This window comes from Sinocyclocheilus grahami, unplaced genomic scaffold (genome assembly GCF_001515645.1).
Source record: "Sinocyclocheilus grahami isolate Dianchi unplaced genomic scaffold, SAMN03320097.WGS_v1.1 scaffold126.1, whole genome shotgun sequence".
Classification (NCBI taxonomy): domain Eukaryota; kingdom Metazoa; phylum Chordata; class Actinopteri; order Cypriniformes; family Cyprinidae; genus Sinocyclocheilus; species Sinocyclocheilus grahami.
In genome coordinates this window covers 4207767-4222001 of record NW_015505305.1, presented here as the reverse complement: position 1 = coordinate 4222001, position 14235 = coordinate 4207767, and the positions used below count along the sequence as shown (strand labels likewise).

The window sequence follows — 14235 nt, the reverse complement described above, 5'->3', positions numbered from 1 at the left end:
ACAAAACGGACATTTTTTTTTCTTTTAAAGGAAATGTGCAAGATTCATTTCCAGTAATTTAAGTGTAGGCTACTAACTATTAGTGTGTTGATTTATTAACAATACAGAATATAAATAGTTAATTTTTCAAATGAAATAATAATTGAATTTATTGAATTTTATTAAAATGATAAATTTACTTAAGTTTTTAAATAGTATTTTTTAATTAATAATAATTCGTTTTATTAATAATTGTAATATATATATATATGTTTAATAATTTAAAAAATTAAAAAAACAAAAAATAAAAGTAATTGATCATTTAAATAATTGTAAAAAATAAATAACATTAATTGTTAATTATGAATAAATAACTTAAACACACACACACACACACACACACACATATATATATATATATATATATATATATATATATATATATATATGTGACCCTGGACCACAAAACCACAAAACCAGTCATAAGGGTCATTTTTTTCTGAAAGCTGAATAAATAGGCTTTCCATTGATGTATGGTTTGTTAGGATTATATATATATATATGTGACCCTGGACCACAAAACCAGTCATAAGTAGCATGAGTGTATTTGTAGCATACATTGTATACATGTATACATTAAAATTATAGATTTTTCTTTTATGCCAAAAAACATTAGGATATTAAGTAAAGATCATGTTCCATGAAGATATTTTGTACATTTCCTACCATAAATATATCAAAAATGTATTATCATTAGTAATATGCATTGCTAAGGACTTCATTTGGACAACTTTAAAGGCGATTTTCTCAATATTTAGATTTTTTTGCACCCTCAGATTCCATATTTTCAAATAGTTGTATCTCGGCCAAATAGTATCCTATCCTAACAAACCATACATCAACAGAAAGCTTATTAATTCAGCTTTCAGATGATGTATAAATCTCAATTTCAAAAAATTGACCCTAATGTCTGATTTTGTGGTCCATGGTCTCTCTCTCACACACACACACACACACAGACGTGGTTTATATCTGTGATTTTTATTTTTAATTTTGATTGGTTTAATTGTTATTGGTTATTGGTTTAATCATATTTTAAGCAGTACTGAACAATAAAATTATTGCTATCGTCCGTTCCTAACAAACCATACATCAACAGAAAGCTTATTAATTCAGCTTTCAGATGTTGTATAAATCTCAATTTTGATTTTGTGGTCCATGGTCTCTCTCTCACACACACACACACACACAGACGTGGTTTATATCTGTGATTTTTATTTTTAATTTTGATTGGTTTAATTGTTATTGGTTATTGGTTTAATCATATTTTAAGCAGTACTGAACAATAAAATTATTGCTATCGTAATGCAAAATAATACTGCCTTAATTTCACTACTATTACTGACTTTCATTCAAAAGACCACAAGGAGTCAAATCTTTAGTATGATTCAGTGTATTATGGTTTTTTGATAGCTTGCAGTTACCGTGGAGTTTTGTGGTCGAACAGCATGATCTGCTGATGAGATTCTGGATCTAGAGTTCTGATAAAGTATCAGTTTGTAACAGCTGTGGTCATGAGTCAACACAGGTGTCTGTTTACAGTTTTTCTGAATTGCTAAAACACTAAACCCTAATCTCTGAACCAAATTCTCACTAGCTTAAACCAAATTGTCGAATAAAGCACTCTTTCTGCTAAACCTTAAACACGTTCAGGCAGTTAGGCTCTATTTGCAAATCTCATGCACTCTTTTTGCCAAACTCTAAACACGTTCTCATTCACTTAAACACTTATCACACTGTGATGCATTTGTGCTGCAAAATGCTAAACACAAGTGGCAAAAGTTAAACTCAACTAAAGCACAGTTGTCATCATTTACACACAATGATTCAAAATTGTTCACACTTGTTTCTAATGATGTGATCAAACCAACTGTACAAAATATGAGCCAGTTCAGAGTGCACAAGTGGCACAGGTGACTGAATGATGATATGAACAATAGATGGAAACTATATATATATATATATATATATATAAAACAACAGTAAAGTACATATATAGAGTATATACATTATTTTTTTGATTATATTGTATTTTATATTAATTTAACAAACTATTACATAATGTATAATTAATTATTTACATAATGTAAACTTTTGACGTATTTACATATTATATTTGTACATATGAAGAGTTCAGATGCAAAAGTGAATGAGCATTTTTATCAGGCTCCTATATTTATGTTCAGTAATTTCGCTTTAATTGCATAGAAAAGGACCTATACATTGTCATTAGATGAAAATGACTGAACCTAAATATAGCAGCCTGATAAAAAATACTCATTTTAGACGAAAATTTCAGATGGCACTTAGAGGCTTTTGCATCTGAACTCTTCATATACTTGTATATGTTCAATTTAATTAATGCTTGCTGCACCATAAAATGCCACTCCTGCTGTGTCCGGACTCAGTGCAGACTGCTAATGCAGCGACAAAATCGACCATTTGAGTGAACTGTTACACATTTTAGGTGTTACACCTCAACATTTATCCTAGTATGCTTTAAAAATAGATGTGGCTTCATTGTGAAACTAAATGTGCTTCCTATAAGCTTTTTGCAAAGCCGAAGTTAGCACTAATGTGTATTTTGGCAAATAAATGTTGTATGTCTTTGTTGTGCATTGAAAGGGCTCATGTGCCTTTGACCCTTCTATTACATAAAGTGCAGAGTTTAGTCGGTTTGACACTATAGTTCACTGTCAGACATGTATTAGAGCTCATGTCATGTGATTTGTCCACAGATGCCTGCTATACATGCACATCTGTTGATTCTCTTATCTCAAACGGACTCTGTGTATGTATTTATAAGCACAGAAGGGAGAAAGTCTTCATACACACATTTAGACACAGGGATACACTCAGTCCTCTGTGGAACGCGCAAAGAAGACATCACCAATTTTTTCCACATGACTGGCAAAACATCTGTTTCATTCATCTGACACTCGCTACGGGCAACTCTGCCAACATTTGTTTTATCACAATGTTCTGGAAGGAATTTTAAAGGGAAGTTTGAAATAAAGTAACAGATATGGTATGTCACAAAATTAATTTCTAATTTTTTTAAAGGTTAAAAAATACATACATTTATTAGTTCATTGAACTGAATGAAAATTGATTTTTTTTTTCATTAAATGTATTTGTAAATGTATAAATGTAATTAAATTCATTAAAATACACACTGAATGAAATGAAATAAATATATATTTAAAATAGGCTTGTAAAACATTTCTTTTGTGTTTGGTGCATTTTAAATATTGTGGATGCAAATGGTACTTCAGTTCGAATATTCATATAAAAAATATGCGTCTTTAATATAAAATTCATTGCTGTACAATTGCTTTTAAAATGTGAAAAATAAAATGATTTATGATTTTCATCTCTGTTTCTTTGTGCTGTTGATGCAGTGGTGTCGGGTTGCCTGTTGTGATGACGAGAGTTCTCACTGACTGATAGATGGTAACGATTGCTCTTCAGTAATAAGCTTTTGAGCTGCATGGCTGTTAGCTTGCTTGACCGATGTGTCTATATGTTTACAGCCACAGTGACAGCTTAACTAAATCAATCCATTCATAGACATCCACCTTTCTTATTCATCCATCTAGTCAATCGCTTCCTGTCTCATCCATTTATCTGATGCTTCTTATCCTCCAATCAGAGCAGAAACTTAATTTAAACTCTTAATTTAAACTCTTTGCTGAATGGTTAATTAGGACGTATTATTTCACTTATATGAAATGGATGTGTTGTAAGTTAAGTACTATTTAGCAGGTACCTTTCATGGAAAGTCCCCCTGGAGCATCATGGGATTTTTTTTTTACATTTTGTGTGTGTATCACAATGTTCTGGAAGGAATTTTAAAGGGAAGTTTGAAATAAAGTAACAGATATGGTATGTCACAAAATTAATTTCTAATTTTTTTAAAGGTTAAAAAATACATACATTTATTAGTTCATTGAACTGAATGAAAATTGATTTTTTTTTTTCATTAAATGTATTTGTAAATGTATAAATGTAATTAAATTCATTAAAATACACACTGAATGAAATGAAATAAATATATATTTAAAATAGGCTTGTAAAACATTTCTTTTGTGTTTGGTGCATTTTAAATATTGTGGATGCAAATGGTACTTCAGTGCGAATATTCATATAAAAAATATGCGTCTTTAATATAAAATTCATTGCTGTACAATTGCTTTTAAAATGTGAAAAATAAAATGATTTATGATTTTCATCTCTGTTTCTTTGTGCTGTTGATGCAGTGGTGTCGGGTTGCCTGTTGTGATGACGAGAGTTCTCACTGACTGATAGATGGTAATGATTGCTCTTCAGTAATAAGCTTTTGAGCTGCATGGCTGTTAGCTTGCTTGACCGATGTGTCTATATGTTTACAGCCACAGTGACAGCTTAACTAAATCAATCCATTCATAGACATCCACCTTTCTTATTCATCCATCTAGTCAATCGCTTCCTGTCTCATCCATTTATCTGATGCTTCTTATCCTCCAATCAGAGCAGAAACTTAATTTAAACTCTTAATTTAAACTCTTTGCTGAATGGTTAATTAGGACGTATTATTTCACTTATATGAAATGGATGTGTTGTAAGTTAAGTACTATTTAGCAGGTACCTTTCATGGAAAGTCCCCCTGGAGCATCATGGGATTTTTTTTTTACATTTTGTGTGTGTGTTTGTATATATATATATATATATATATATATATTTATAAGTTTAGTTTAACTTTTAATACATTTAAATTTCATGTTTTTGTATTTTTTATATTGTCTTTTTTTAAATTACTATTTAGGATTACTTTATTTTTATTTCAGTTTTATTTTTTATTGATTTCTAGTTAGCAATTTTAGTGCTTCAGCTTAAACTTATTTTAATTAGTTGCCAATGTGACATTTATAAAGTTTTAAGTTTTTCATCAAATATTTATGTTTTAAATATTTCAGCTTTATTAAAAAATAAATAACAATTAGTTTTAGTTTTAGTTAACAATAATAACCCTGCAATGCAAACCATGTTGACTACAACTATTTAGCTGCTACCCCTAATTTAGCTCAGAAATGTTAGAAAGTTAGGATTTGTTTCATGAATGAAATTATTTGGACTCTATTCAATTTTTAGGCACTTACATTTGATGTCATAACTGAGAATTTGCTTACATCATTACGCTAACATCATGCCATATCCCATGATGTTATTGATACATTAGTCATGTGATCCCATCATCAGCACTTCTGTTCTATTCTTAGCCACAAACTGCTGACAAACCAATGGAAATAAGTTCAAATGTGACATATTAGGTATTTGCTTCTGCATTTTAATGCACAAGCTGACTTGGCATGTTAGACCCATTGAATACAGATGGGTGAAGTTCTCCTAAATTTCAGTTAGTTCAGGAAACTTGAGAAACAGGAAACATAATTTCTTAAGGAATTGTGTCTAAACAGTCACCAGGTCATCTCATGGCTTCTTATAAATGTTGTTGCTTATAAACTGACACTGTTACTGAGGTGAAGATGGATCATATTTAGCACCATAATGATCAGATCTGTGAATTTTTACAAATGTCAAGTGCCCGTGGGCTTTGAAGGAGAGAGAGGAAGATCAGAAGACCAGAAAATCACTCAGAGAGAGTGCAGAAAGAGACAAAGTGCAGAGCATCTGTCCTGCTATTGGATTTCCATGGTTAAATATATCACTGCCACTAAGGAGAAAGATCAATATCAATAGATCAAAATCAATAGCTGCGCTCACATTGCCAGCTTGTCTCTCTCTTATTTGTCTCTGTCTTTACTACTTTTTATTATTATATGGACACTGAATGCACAATTAAGCCTGTATATACAAGCATACAAACGTGTGTGGGATGAAGTGCCCTTCAAGGCTCTTGTTTATGAGCGGCTGTGGCGTTTATCGAGCATCGAGTGACAAGGTTTTTTACATTTATTCAGTTAACTGAATATTTTATTCAGTACTAATGAGTGTCAAAAAATAGTTCTGTCTAATTGAAATTGACTAATTTAGTTTGTGCTTATCAGAGTATCATGATAGCTTAGCAACATCTACTAACAGCAGACTGTATTGGAAACAAGTGCAGGTGTTAGCAGGTGTTAGACAGCCCATGTAATCTCACCACAGGATGTAAGATGTGTTACGCTGAATGATGGTACCCTGGAATCATTGTTTAGTTGGGTGTTAGAAGCAGTTCAGGCCTGAGGGGTATAATGTCGGGATGTGTCAGAGCTCTTTGAGAGGAACAGCATCTGACATCTGCTGTTAAGTCAAGAGTACGCAGTGATGTGAAGTGCTGGGCTCTCCGAATGAGAACACACCACACACACAGACACTATATGAGGAGGTGTGTGTCAAGTGCTCTGATTCTCCTCGAGAATCTTTAGAAAGATACGCATTGACGATCTCCACACTCTAGCTAAACTATGCCCTGGAGAGGCCAATTCTAGCAGCACAGTCGTGGCCTAATGGTTAGAGAGTCGGACTCGTAACCCAAAGGTTGTGGGTTCGAGTCTCGTACCGGCAGGGATTGTAGGTGGGGGGAGTGAATGTATAGCGCTCTCTCCTTGAGCAAGGCACTGAACCCCCAATTGCTCCCTGGGTGCCACAGCATAAATGGGTGCCCACTGCTCTGGGTGTGTGTGTGCACTTAGGATGGGTTAAATGCAGAGCACTAATTCCTAGTATGGGTAACCATACTTGGCCACATGTCACTTCACTTTTCACTTTTTTGTGCACATTCCTTTAAATGTATATATGCATGTATATAGTTATATATGTACCAGTGTGCATATTTATGTGTGCAGAAGATTTAAATGACATGATTGTATTCCCACAAATACATGCGGTGGTTTTCTTTCATCAGGCCTCTGGCAGAAGCTGATCTCCTGGTTGTGTGGCTGTCTCTCTGTCTGTCTGTGTCTCTGTCTGCTTGGCTGTCTCACCCCAGTCACAGAGTCTCATGCCCCCGAGCAGAGAGCTGTAAACTGCTGGAAAGCATTAGCACTTCCTCTTTCCTGACTCGTCGACCTCTTATTACATGGCGTTCCCTGAAGGTTGAGTTGCGAGCTTACTCATGCTTCCTGTGGTGGACTCCTGGGGCCCCATGATGGAGGGGGAGGGGTATGTGTTTAACACATCTACTGTACTGTCACTAGGTGAAAATGGCTCTTGAAAAATGAGACTAGTTTGCTGTCACACTACCTTTAATGTAATGAAGACATATGTTTCACCTAATATTTCTCTATTCTATATGGAAGCCCGTTTCCGCCACTAAATAAAAAAAGGTAATAGTGACTTTTTATCTCACAATTCTGACTGTTGCAATTCTGAGAAAAAAAGTCAGAACCGCAAGATATAAACAGAGTTGCAAGATTTAAACTTAGAATTCTGACTTTTTTCCTCACAATTCAGAGTTTACGTACGAGTTTATAATTCACAATCATTTTTTTCACCATGGAATAAAAAATATAAAAGGTAATTGTGACTTTTTATCTTACAATTCTGGCTTTTTTCTCAGAATTATGAGTTTACGTCCTGCAATTCTGACTTTTTTTCTGAGAACTCAGTTTCAGTTTCTCAGTTTACATCTCTTAATTCTGTTTTCCCCCCCTGCCATGGAATAAGAAAAAGTAAATTTTTGATCTCACAATTATGACTTTTTTACTCAATTTCTGAGAAAATACATCAGGATTGTGGCAAATTATACTTCAAGAAGAACATCTTAATTAATGTTCCTGAAACTCCTGAAACTCCTGAAAATCAGAACCACTGCTAAAGCTGCTTGCTTTCTCTTCAATGTTTCTCACTGAGAAGATGAAAGGCAGGTGTGTGTTTTGGAGTGTAGAGTTCCTTGCTGTGGTCAGCGCTATTATAGATGGGGCTTTTTTGCAGAGCACATCTAACGCTCACATCATAACCGCTGAGGGTCCTATGTAGAGATTTTGCAAACATCAAACACTTTGTACCACCTTAGTGTCCTATTTACACATCATGTTGAAGCTGCATATCTCTTCAAAGTGGGCTGCAAAGACTGATTTTTTTTCAGTCAGTAGTGGGCGCTTGGTACAAAAACACAAAAGCCGAATCGTGCTTGGAGCCATCATGAGCTGTTTGATCCTTGCAAGCATAGCATTGCCAGGCTTTATACTGAAGCTGTCATTTTTAAAGCCAATTAGAGATATTTTTGTTTGCAGAGATTTTTCTTTTCCAGCGCACCCCGAGCCATCTGTTTGGATCCCATCAGCTCCAGTGAAGCACAAAGCTGTGTGCTTTAGAAAAGATGTTCTCCCAAGGCCTTTTAAAGAGTTCTCCAGTAAAACTTTCATGAGGGCCTAAAACACTCGACTGAAATGCAGCCAGAAACAGATCTTTTAGGAACTATTTTGAGTCCACAGAACGTGGATGACAATACACATACACGCAATATTTTAGCATAACTTCATCATAACTTGACTTCATAACTTCATCAGTCATTGAATCATTCATTCAAATGGTTTGTTTAAAAATGCTGATACATTCAGGAGTGAAACAAGTCACTGAATCATTTACTCAACCGAACCAGTTTATTTGTTCAAAAACGCTGATTCATTCAGGGTGAATCATTTACTCAAAACAGACAAATATAGTGTGTAAATATATAAGTTTGTCAATTTTAACTTCTTATTGAACTGTTTTTTAAAAGGAATATCACACTTGCCATCATGTTGTTTTTCAGCGATTCTGCCACATGCATGTGATATTGCTTAATAAAGCCTTGAAAATATTGATATAAACTCAACAGATTACCTTTGCGGACATTTCCTTCAAACCTAGAACACAAAACAATGCAATGTATAATTCAAAATACACTTAAAACAAATGTGAAAAATAAATACGGATACATATTTTTACTGACATTTTGTGTGTGTGTTTGTATATATATATATATATATATATATATATTTATAAGTTTAGTTTAACTTTTAATACATTTAAATTTCATGTTTTTGTATTTTTTATATTGTCTTTTTTTAAATTACTATTTAGGATTACTTTATTTTTATTTCAGTTTTATTTTTTATTGATTTCTAGTTAGCAATTTTAGTGCTTCAGCTTAAACTTATTTTAATTAGTTGCCAATGTGACATTTATAAAGTTTTAAGTTTTTCATCAAATATTTATGTTTTAAATATTTCAGCTTTATTAAAAAATAAATAACAATTAGTTTTAGTTTTAGTTAACAATAATAACCCTGCAATGCAAACCATGTTGACTACAACTATTTAGCTGCTACCCCTAATTTAGCTCAGAAATGTTAGAAAGTTAGGATTTGTTTCATGAATGAAATTATTTGGACTCTATTCAATTTTTAGGCACTTACATTTGATGTCATAACTGAGAATTTGCTTACATCATTACGCTAACATCATGCCATATCCCATGATGTTATTGATACATTAGTCATGTGATCCCATCATCAGCACTTCTGTTCTATTCTTAGCCACAAACTGCTGACAAACCAATGGAAATAAGTTCAAATGTGACATATTAGGTATTTGCTTCTGCATTTTAATGCACAAGCTGACTTGGCATGTTAGACCCATTGAATACAGATGGGTGAAGTTCTCCTAAATTTCAGTTAGTTCAGGAAACTTGAGAAACAGGAAACATAATTTCTTAAGGAATTGTGTCTAAACAGTCACCAGGTCATCTCATGGCTTCTTATAAATGTTGTTGCTTATAAACTGACACTGTTACTGAGGTGAAGATGGATCATATTTAGCACCATAATGATCAGATCTGTGAATTTTTACAAATGTCAAGTGCCCGTGGGCTTTGAAGGAGAGAGAGGAAGATCAGAAGACCAGAAAATCACTCAGAGAGAGTGCAGAAAGAGACAAAGTGCAGAGCATCTGTCCTGCTATTGGATTTCCATGGTTAAATATATCACTGCCACTAAGGAGAAAGATCAATATCAATAGATCAAAATCAATAGCTGCGCTCACATTGCCAGCTTGTCTCTCTCTTATTTGTCTCTGTCTTTACTACTTTTTATTATTATATGGACACTGAATGCACAATTAAGCCTGTATATACAAGCATACAAACGTGTGTGGGATGAAGTGCCCTTCAAGGCTCTTGTTTATGAGCGGCTGTGGCGTTTATCGAGCATCGAGTGACAAGGTTTTTTACATTTATTCAGTTAACTGAATATTTTATTCAGTACTAATGAGTGTCAAAAAATAGTTCTGTCTAATTGAAATTGACTAATTTAGTTTGTGCTTATCAGAGTATCATGATAGCTTAGCAACATCTACTAACAGCAGACTGTATTGGAAACAAGTGCAGGTGTTAGCAGGTGTTAGACAGCCCATGTAATCTCACCACAGGATGTAAGATGTGTTACGCTGAATGATGGTACCCTGGAATCATTGTTTAGTTGGGTGTTAGAAGCAGTTCAGGCCTGAGGGGTATAATGTCGGGATGTGTCAGAGCTCTTTGAGAGGAACAGCATCTGACATCTGCTGTTAAGTCAAGAGTACGCAGTGATGTGAAGTGCTGGGCTCTCCGAATGAGAACACACCACACACACAGACACTATATGAGGAGGTGTGTGTCAAGTGCTCTGATTCTCCTCGAGAATCTTTAGAAAGATACGCATTGACGATCTCCACACTCTAGCTAAACTATGCCCTGGAGAGGCCAATTCTAGCAGCACAGTCGTGGCCTAATGGTTAGAGAGTCGGACTCGTAACCCAAAGGTTGTGGGTTCGAGTCTCGTACCGGCAGGGATTGTAGGTGGGGGGAGTGAATGTATAGCGCTCTCTCCTTGAGCAAGGCACTGAACCCCCAATTGCTCCCTGGGTGCCACAGCATAAATGGGTGCCCACTGCTCTGGGTGTGTGTGTGCACTTAGGATGGGTTAAATGCAGAGCACTAATTCCTAGTATGGGTAACCATACTTGGCCACATGTCACTTCTCTTTTCACTTTTTTGTGCACATTCCTTTAAATGTATATATGCATGTATATAGTTATATATGTACCAGTGTGCATATTTATGTGTGCAGAAGATTTAAATGACATGATTGTATTCCCACAAATACATGCGGTGGTTTTCTTTCATCAGGCCTCTGGCAGAAGCTGATCTCCTGGTTGTGTGGCTGTCTCTCTGTCTGTCTGTGTCTCTGTCTGCTTGGCTGTCTCACCCCAGTCACAGAGTCTCATGCCCCCGAGCAGAGAGCTGTAAACTGCTGGAAAGCATTAGCACTTCCTCTTTCCTGACTCGTCGACCTCTTATTACATGGCGTTCCCTGAAGGTTGAGTTGCGAGCTTACTCATGCTTCCTGTGGTGGACTCCTGGGGCCCCATGATGGAGGGGGAGGGGTATGTGTTTAACACATCTACTGTACTGTCACTAGGTGAAAATGGCTCTTGAAAAATGAGACTAGTTTGCTGTCACACTACCTTTAATGTAATGAAGACATATGTTTCACCTAATATTTCTCTATTCTATATGGAAGCCCGTTTCCGCCACTAAATAAAAAAAGGTAATAGTGACTTTTTATCTCACAATTCTGACTGTTGCAATTCTGAGAAAAAAAGTCAGAACCGCAAGATATAAACAGAGTTGCAAGATTTAAACTTAGAATTCTGACTTTTTTCCTCACAATTCAGAGTTTACGTACGAGTTTATAATTCACAATCATTTTTTTCACCATGGAATAAAAAATATAAAAGGTAATTGTGACTTTTTATCTTACAATTCTGGCTTTTTTCTCAGAATTATGAGTTTACGTCCTGCAATTCTGACTTTTTTTCTGAGAACTCAGTTTCAGTTTCTCAGTTTACATCTCTTAATTCTGTTTTCCCCCCCTGCCATGGAATAAGAAAAAGTAAATTTTTGATCTCACAATTATGACTTTTTTACTCAATTTCTGAGAAAATACATTAGGATTGTGGCAAATTATACTTCAAGAAGAACATCTTAATTAATGTTCCTGAAACTCCTGAAAATCAGAACCACTGCTAAAGCTGCTTGCTTTCTCTTCAATGTTTCTCACTGAGAAGATGAAAGGCAGGTGTGTGTTTTGGAGTGTAGAGTTCCTTGCTGTGGTCAGCGCTATTATAGATGGGGCTTTTTTGCAGAGCACATCTAACGCTCACATCATAACCGCTGAGGGTCCTATGTAGAGATTTTGCAAACATCAAACACTTTGTACCACCTTAGTGTCCTATTTACACATCATGTTGAAGCTGCATATCTCTTCAAAGTGGGCTGCAAAGACTGATTTTTTTTCAGTCAGTAGTGGGCGCTTGGTACAAAAACACAAAAGCCGAATCGTGCTTGGAGCCATCATGAGCTGTTTGATCCTTGCAAGCATAGCATTGCCAGGCTTTATACTGAAGCTGTCATTTTTAAAGCCAATTAGAGATATTTTTGTTTGCAGAGATTTTTCTTTTCCAGCGCACCCCGAGCCATCTGTTTGGATCCCATCAGCTCCAGTGAAGCACAAAGCTGTGTGCTTTAGAAAAGATGTTCTCCCAAGGCCTTTTAAAGAGTTCTCCAGTAAAACTTTCATGAGGGCCTAAAACACTCGACTGAAATGCAGCCAGAAACAGATCTTTTAGGAACTATTTTGAGTCCACAGAACGTGGATGACAATACACATACACGCAATATTTTAGCATAACTTCATCATAACTTGACTTCATAACTTCATCAGTCATTGAATCATTCATTCAAATGGTTTGTTTAAAAATGCTGATACATTCAGGAGTGAAACAAGTCACTGAATCATTTACTCAACCGAACCAGTTTATTTGTTCAAAAACGCTGATTCATTCAGGGTGAATCATTTACTCAAAACAGACAAATATAGTGTGTAAATATATAAGTTTGTCAATTTTAACTTCTTATTGAACTGTTTTTTAAAAGGAATATCACACTTGCCATCATGTTGTTTTTCAGCGATTCTGCCACATGCATGTGATATTGCTTAATAAAGCCTTGAAAATATTGATATAAACTCAACAGATTACCTTTGCGGACATTTCCTTCAAACCTAGAACACAAAACAATGCAATGTATAATTCAAAATACACTTAAAACAAATGTGAAAAATAAATACGGATACATATTTTTACTGACTTTTCTTAGAGTGCATAGCTGTCAGTCAACAATGGACCAGTAATGCAGGGTTCATGCTGTCTGAAGAAATTTAGAACTAATGTGTGTCACGTTCATTGAAGCACAGTGATGTCATCAACGCAGAAGCAAACACATGACAGGTTATACGCCACTCTTTTGAGTCCATCTCGTCATCAGGTGATATTCAGTTGAAATTCCACTTGCTTTGCATATTTTAAATAACGTTCCTATTTTTGTCGAAGCTGAAGAATGCTGGCTCTCAGAGCACAGGAGGACTAATCCTCTTGGATGTGTGGGCAGTGTGTGAGTGTGGGAGAAGCTGTGTGCTTCCTTCACGGTTGAGGAATTACAGAGGAGTCACAGTTGGTTGTGAAACACTGAGAAATACTGTTGCTAAGTTATTTTCATATTGTGATAAAGATCTTGACCTCATGAAGTTCCCTATTATAACTAACATGTGCTGTCTGATATAACATACTGTTTAAACCTGATTCACATTTCACGAAAATGCTAATTTTTCATAAAAAGAAGTGCAGCAATGAGCTGAGATCATTATGTTGGTCATAATAGCAGCTGTTTCCTCTCAAGTGGGATCCACCTGGCTCAGATCAGTGTTAGCGTTGGGGTTTTCAGCGAAATATTACTCAGGACTTGTTGGGAATTTGCTGGGTCTGTGCAGTGTTGTTTTCACCTCCTAGAACATTGGCGTAGAGATTAGGATGAACATGCCAAAAATTGTGCTATTGCAAACAGTCATAAAGGCCAGAAAGTCAATTTCATTCTGTTCGTGAAGTTTATGTTTTTGTCCTGCTAAGGAATTGATCTGCAGATGTTCAGATGAACTGTTGGGAACTGAATCAGTGTGAAAAAGCCAAAAAACTACCGTTTTTATTTCGTCTGTGAAACAAAAAGTTGTATAATATGATGAATCTTAAAGGAATAGTTCACCCAAAAATGAAAATTTGCTGAAAATGTACACACTACATCCTAGATGTAGATGAGTTTATTTATCGGAACAGATTTGGAGAAATGTAGTATTATCAC

At 35.1% G+C, this 14235-nt stretch overlaps 1 protein-coding gene across 1 annotated transcript in view; it reads left to right on the top strand.

Moving 5' to 3' along the window:
- Positions 1–14235, top strand: part of LOC107590311 (guanine nucleotide exchange factor VAV3-like) — a 70881-nt gene that overhangs the window by 17240 nt on the left and 39406 nt on the right. The window lies entirely within an intron of this gene.